At 50.4% G+C, this 7,558-nt stretch overlaps 1 pseudogene; it reads left to right on the top strand.

Annotated features, from left to right (window-relative positions):
• The first annotated feature begins 6 nt into the window (after nucleotides 1–6).
• Nucleotides 7–6,674, top strand: LOC113961588 (annotated as a pseudogene).
• Nucleotides 6,675–7,558: the final 884 nt, after the last annotated feature.

Raw genomic sequence — 7,558 nt, 5'->3', positions numbered from 1 at the left:
GGCCTTGGTGTAGATTACAGCAGCTCCTCACAGTCAGAGGACACCCACCAGTCCAACTCTGAGCAGAGCTACTTTTGCATCACCAAGTACCAGTACATCCCTCTGGCCTCCTGCTTCTTCCAAAGGCATCAGCTTCTCCTCTCGGATGCAGCCCTGCGGGAGCTGCAAAACATGGAGCAGCTTTTCAGCTTCACTCGGGAAGAAGACAAGCCCAAACTGCTGGAGAGCTTCTTCCACAGGTTTGGGTCCCACATTGACCAGGGTCCCCTCCACTTTGGAGGAATATTCTGGTGGAAGGCATCTACAGAAGGATTCAGAGATGAGCACCAGGAGGAGATGAAGCGACAAACATCTGAAGCCCTGAACAGTTTTGTCGGAGCCAGTCTCGGCGGCTTTGGGGCCAGTGCAGGAGTGGCCGCAACTGCTTCCAAATCCAGCTCAAAGGCCTCTGTCCAGGGCAAAACCAGAGAGAGCTCCCACACAGCGATTCAGCTCTACGTGGTCAACACAGGGGGCCCCACAGAGACAGATTCTCTTCCTCAGTGGAAGACAGGGCTTGTGTCCAATAACTCAACGTGGTGCGTTATCGACCGCGGCTTCCAGCTGATCCCAGTGTGGGATGTCATCCTGTGCAATCACAGGAGGGATTTTCAGTCCGTCTATCGAATGAGCAGCGCCCTCAGGGCTGCGTACAAAGCACTGACAAATCAGAGCATTGACACCACTGTTAGAGAGGAACTGGCCGGTGCAGTGGAAGAGGCCAGACATTTCATGGAGTTTGTGAAGACCTGGGAGGGGACAGTGGATGAAAGCAAACTGCTCAAGCTGATGGATCTAAAAGAGGATCTGAATGCAAAAACCAAGAACCCCAGTGTGTGGATCGAGGTGTGCCTGTCGGACAAAGCCCTGCAGGAGTTCCTGGTGAACACTGTGAGGAGTTGCCAGGAGTCACCTCCAGAAAACTCCACCTCTATCAAGGCACTGTTGTGGAGCCTCCTGGATCCTCATATCTATTCTGTCAAGAACTTCCCCAAGTCTTCCTTCATTATGCAATGGATCTTCCCGACTGAGCACAGGCTTCCCCAAACTCCCAAAGCCTTTGAGCTTGAACAGCTCCTGGAGACACTGCAGCAAGTGATGGAGCACATCCATGCTGTCACCTACACACCAGGAACCTCTGCTACTGCCGTTCAGAAAGCAAAGATAGAAGCCACCTGGAGTACAATCCATGCAATTCATTCCTTACTCCAGTCTCTCCAGGAAAGGGCTCAGAAGGACATGCAACTGTTAGTGCTCCTAATTGTGACCAGCACAGGGTATCAGGTTGACAGCAGCACTTTTCAGCGCCTCCTTGAACATCAAGAAATTCAGTACATGGCAAAGGCAATGCAAGCGGCACATAAGCAGTATGTGAATCTAAAGGAGCAAGATGCTGACAGAGCTGAGGCCTCCCTTCTGCTGACAGGTCTGACTGTGACACCTGAAAGTAAAGAGCTGTCCCCGGAGCAGAAGAGGGAGCGTTTAGTTTTCATGGAAAGGCACATGAAAGGGTTATGGTCCACAGGGATAAAGAATCTCCTCCAGAAGCACAGGGAATGCAAAGACTGGGAGATGCTGAAATGTGACTTGTACAAAACCATGTCAAGTGGCAGCAAATCCAAAGCAAATCAAGCCACTGCAAACCAAGAGTTCCTCCACTTGCTCAAGCGCCTTGGACTAGAAAGTCACTATCCAAGAAAAATGAGGATGGGAGATTTCCACATTATCTGCAAGACATCTCTGCATGACAGACAGCCCAGCAAGGACCAGGAACTTCCATTTCACTTCTTGCAGAAGCTCTTAACCGTGGATTATCGGGTGAGGTACCTGACTTGCAGGGAAGGAAGCAACCTAGGACTTGCCCCTGTGCCAGAAACCACAGAGCAAGAACAAGAACCCTCAGACTCGTTTGAAAACTTTCTCCATGCTTTTAAGAGAGGAACCTCTGAACGTGCAAGCAGGGAGTGCCACGTGCACCCCATGGACCTCCAGATGGCAATTTTCCACTGTGCTAATGACTTCCTGAGACAGACCATTGCAACCAAGCTCGCCTTCTGCCAGCTGGCACTGCCTCTGCTGGTGCCCAAGCCGGGCACTGCCCAGATCGAGTTCCCACTCTGGGCCCTCAGCCAAATCAAAAGGAGCTGGAAGGAGGTGGAGAAGTCAGGACAGCAGCCCGGAATGAGCAGTTACAATAACAAACTCATTCATCAGGCAGAGACACCCATCGTGTCCTTCATCCGCATTGGCACCTCTGCCTCCTCTTCCAAGTCTCAGCTCCTCAATGCTCTGCTGAGCAAACAAAGACACGACACCTTTTTCCACCGCCATTGCCGAGGCAGCACCAGAGAGTGTTTGCTGATGGCAGGTGTTGTGGAGATCGCCTGGTACTGTCCCCGGGGAAGCCCTGATGACACCTTTGAGTGCTGTGTGGCTTTCTGTAACCTGCATGGGGACGCCAGGGATCACGGAGCACAGCTGCAGTTCTTACAGGAGATCTCTGCTGTGAACGTGGCTCTTGTATCCGAGTCTGAGCACATGGACGACAGAGGGAACAAACTTCTGCATGACCTGTGGCAGTCGCAAAGGCCTCTGGTTTGTCTTCTCACTGAACAAGAGGAGGTTGCAGCTGGACAATCCAGCAAAAACATAACAATAGGGATCAAGAACAGAAATGAAGCAGCAATGTTGGACGAGCTGAGCAAAACAATCAGGAATCTCCTGAAAGGGTCCAACCCACGTTTCAGCCTGGATGCCTGCCTGGACAAAGCTCGCCAGCACGGATTCTTAGTGGATGAAGATCGACCCGAGTGTGTGACAGCCAAAGCAAAGGCAAAGGAGTTGGTGACCCTTCTGAAGAAAGAGAAGCTGTCTGAGATCAAATCCCAGCTCCTGCCTCTTCAAGGAAAACTGTGGCACCAGTGGAGCCAAATTGAATCCGAGAAGGCAGCAATAAGAAGAAAGCAACGAGAGCAAGCTTTCCCCCTCAATCAGCTGATGGAGCCATTCCTTGGCTTTCTCCAGTCACAGCCAGCAGATACCAAGAAATACTTCCTGCAGTGGATGAAGGTCTTTATGGATGACCTGTCCTCTTGTCGCCTTGAAGAACTGAGGAGAGACCAACACAAGTTGCGGTCCGAAATCCGCGCAAGAAAGAAAGACCAGGAAAAAGCCAGTGAGTTAAATGCCCTCTCTGAAGAAATCCAAGATTCATCCATTGGCCTTGAGCATCTTTTGAGAGAAGTAGGGCAGATTTATGAAGCTCTCCCATTAATGAGCTCAAAGCATGTTGTCAAACTGCCCCAAATTGCAGCAGATCTGATGGTTTCGGGGTATCCTGTGGAGCTGATGGATGGGGATGCTTCTTACCTCCCTCTGTGCTGGGTGGGAGCAATCTTTGACAGCCTAATTGAGAGGCTGGGGGACAAACGAGTGTTTGTTCTCTCCGTGCTCGGCATCCAGAGCACAGGGAAGTCAACCCTGCTGAATGCCATGTTTGGGCTGCAGTTCAACGTCAGTGCGGGGAGATGCACCCGGGGAGCGTTTATGCAGCTCCTTCCACTGGACGAGGAGCTGCAACAGGACGTGGGCTTTGATTACATGCTGGTTGTTGACACAGAGGGGCTTTGTGCCCCACTCATGGCCAGTAAACAGTCCCCGAGTCATGACAACGAGCTGGCCACCTTTGTCATTGGCATCAGCAACATGACCCTGATCAACATCTTTGGGGAAAATCCCTCAGACATGCAGGATATTCTTCAGATCACTGTGCAGGCTTTTCTGAGGATGAAGGAAGTACATCTTTCCCCAAGCTGCCTCTTTGTCCACCAAAGTGTCAGAGAAGTTACTGCCAAGGAACAGAACCTGGAAGGACAAAGACTTTTTCAGGAGATGCTGGATGAAATTACTGTGGCAGCTCCCCAGCAGGAATTCTATGATGTCTCCTCCTTCAGCGACATCATCCACTTTGATGTGAACACCCACGTTCACTATTTTGCTCACCTGTGGGAAGGAAATCCCCCAATGGCACCACCCAACCCCACCTACAGCCACAATGTCCAGCAATTAAAGAGAAAAATTCTCCAGGCTGCCAAGAAGGAGTCACAAGGCAGCATTTTGAGGCTCTCGAGCCTGAAAGTTCGTATTGGTGACCTCTGGAATGCTTTGCTGAATGAGAACTTTGTTTTCAGCTTTGAGAATTCACTGGAGATTGCTGTGTACAGGAAACTGGAAACTGCCTTTAGTCAGTGGACCTGGAGGCTGAGGAGTCACATCTCAGAGGTACAAATGAGACTGGGCAACAGAATTCGGAATGGAGACTTGCAGAAAGTCACCAGAGAATACCTGGAAGGGCTCATGCAAGAGACAAGTGATGCCATCATGACAGACATGGAAAAGTATTTCAGGGAAGACAAAGACTGTGAGATGCTGGTCCAGTGGAAAAGCATCACAGAGCTGAAGATGAAATATCTGAAAGAGTCTCTTCTTCTTGAAACTCAAAAGAAATGTGAGAATCTCATTGAACTGCAGAAGAACCAGAGAAGACTCAATGCAAAGTTGGAATATGAAGAAGAAGAACTCCTGAGATGGGGCAGGGAGTTTGCTCTGATTCTGGAAAAGGACATGCACCGTATGGCAGACGAGCTTAGCCGTCTGACAGACGAGCTTAGCCGTCTGACAGTACTGAGATTCATCTATATTCCTCTCTGTGTCAAGTGGATTGCTAAAGTCTCCCGTGCTGCTTCCCTCTGGAACAGGTGGATATTGATGTAGAAATAGAAGATGTCCTTCTGGAGCACTTTGAGGAGCCTGGTATTTATGCACAGATCAGGTCATTTCCCAAACACAGAGAATTTTCTTTGGACTTGGAGAAACATGTCATGAAGGATGCACTGTTTGCTTTACTGCTGTCGAACTTTCATGATGTGAAAAACTTGCAGGACATCACAGACAACATCATAAAGTGTGTGAGGGAAAACATTGATAAGAAGGAACAGGAGAAAATGGATTACAGTCGAAATTTTTTGCATGAAATACTCAATGAAGTACAGAAAGGTGTGAACTCTGTCCCCAACAATGCATCATGTACGTTTACCAGAGATTACAGCCTAGAATTATCTCTCTACCTGTGCAGAATGGCAGGGGAAAGGTTTAAAGCCATGCACGAAGCATTCTGGAAGGCAAATAACCCAGTCACCTACCTGAGCAGCAAGAGAGAAGATTTCTTCACACATTTCCAGATTTCCTGCCAAGGAGCCATTTCTGTCACAACTGTTGCTGGCTTCCTTTGTCAAAAGATTGACCTATCTCTCTTCCATGCTGTCTGTGAGAGGACAGCTAAAGCCATTGCTGGAGACATGCAGGGGAAATTCCCAGATTTCCAGGGCAACAGAGCCAATCTGGAGGTTTGTATCCTGAGATTCCTGGCACAACAAGAAAAGTTTAAGTATTTCAAGCAGTACCTTAAACACCCAAAGAAGTTTTTTCAGACGTACATTGAGAGACGTGTTGTGAGTTACTGTTTAGATGAGAACAGGAGGCTGGAGAAGTTTTTAGCTTCCTCCCTTGATCTTCTCTATGGAAACATCCTGTCAGCTGTTTCTTCATCAACTGAAAAGGTCAAAGATAGAAATGACAGAGAGAACAAAACCTCTCTCTGGCTGGATGAATTTTGTAGGGAACTGACAGAGGTGATCAACTTGCCCAGAAGTGACCTGATGTGGATTGAGCATCAGGAGATCACAGACATCAAGTTATTGAACAAAGCCATGGAGGAAGCACTGCCTGCCTTGAAGGATGGGCTCAGGAGAAAATTTGCTGCTGCTGATCTGAGCTGGTTTGAAAGGCAGCCTCACACCATCCTGGCGGAGCAGTTTTCAGGGTGCTGGGCGCAGTGTCCCTTTTGTGGGGCTGTCTGCACAAACACCATACGGGGACACGATGGGGACCATCAGCTTGTCTTCCATCGACCACAATTTCTGACAGGACGGAAGTGGCTTGGAACGGACCACCTGGTCATTGAGATTTGTCGTAGCAACGTTGCAAGTGCCTCTAAATCTTCCAATTGGAAGATTCTTCCTGATCCATCCATGCAAGTATACTGGAAATGGGTTGTGTGTCGTTTCAGAAAAAATCTAGAAGCCTTGTACAATGGGAAATTTCAGGGCAAAGGAGAAATCCCTAAGGAGTGGCAGAGAATTACCAAGCAGGAAGCACTTGCCGTGCTGGACAAGTGTTTGGCCATGCCGATGGGAAGGAAGAACCTCCACAGCTTTGCAGTTTAGAAGAACAGAGAACAAGGCTGTCCACAAAATGCTGTTTCAATGCTTATGCTCTCAAGCCACAGGAAGACAATGGTATCCAACTGCTCACAAATTTGTTACTCCAGCCCTCACTCAGAAACTCCCTCGCTTCCTGATCAACCAGAATCCTCTTCCCTTCCTGCCACAAACATTTCCCTCTGCTTTGTCCTTGAGAAAAACAAAAACCCTCCCTGTGGTGATCAGTCCTATGGCCAAGGTGGAGCCCAAGTGCCAGAGGAAGATCAAAGGCAGCTCTAGGAAGCACCAACTTGATGAGCTGCTTCAGTGGAATCCCTTGGAGGCTTTGATAATAAAGGAGCTGTTTTGGACTGGCCTGGTCCCTGTGTCCTTTCTGTCCAGGGAGCCCCAGCTGGGAGTGACTGAGCGTCTGTGCTGTGTCACAGGGGCAGGTGACAGGGGGGTGGCCCTGGGCCATGGTCTGGGGGAGGGCGTGTGGCAGGAGAGGGTCTGCTCGGTTCAGGGGGTCTGGTCAAGGACCACCCTCACTGTCTGAAGGGACAGGAAATAGGGCAGGAAATAGGAAATAGGAAGCCACAAAGCAGGAGCTCCAGGGAAACCAATGTGAGTGGCAGGTGACAAGGGAGGCAGCAGTGGGACCCAAGCCTGGTGTGTGCCATGGACAGAGGGCTGAGAAGGTTTATCCCAGCCAGGGTCTCTGATCGGGAGCTGCTCAGCTGGGAAACTGCAGGACAAAAGGGAACGAGCTCAAACTCTCCCCAGCCCCAGAGCTGAGAAAGCAGCCACTGAGCCAGGGACAGGAACCAAAGCTGGGCAGGGGGAGCATGTGCTGCAGGGACTGAGGGCTGAGGGTACTGGGAAGACCTGGGGGTGGCAGTGGATTTGGGCGCTACTGGAGTCAGACTGGGAGTGCAGGTGCCCCTGGCCATGGTGTCAGCTGTGGGCTGAGAGGGGTCCCAGTGCAGCTACTGGAGTGAGTGGGGGTGGCCTCTGGCCTGGGCTGGGCTATCAGGCACTGCAGGGTCCCTCACCTGGTACCCTCACCTGTGCCAGCAGCTCCCAGCTCCTTCTCCAGCACAGTGAGATGGTTCTCTGCACCCTTCCATGTCTCTGCCAGGCCACCCTGGCCAGCATCTCCCTCGGGGGGATCGTCTGGCACCTCCTTCCTTGCAGACATTGCTGTGGGAAGGAACAGAAACAGCTTTAAGGTCTTTTCCTACCTGACCAATTCTAGGACT

The sequence above is a fragment of the Neopelma chrysocephalum genome, unplaced genomic scaffold (genome assembly GCF_003984885.1).
Source record: "Neopelma chrysocephalum unplaced genomic scaffold, ASM398488v2 Primary Assembly neopelma1_97306, whole genome shotgun sequence".
NCBI lineage: Eukaryota > Metazoa > Chordata > Aves > Passeriformes > Pipridae > Neopelma > Neopelma chrysocephalum.
This window is presented reverse-complemented; position numbering and strand designations above follow the sequence as displayed.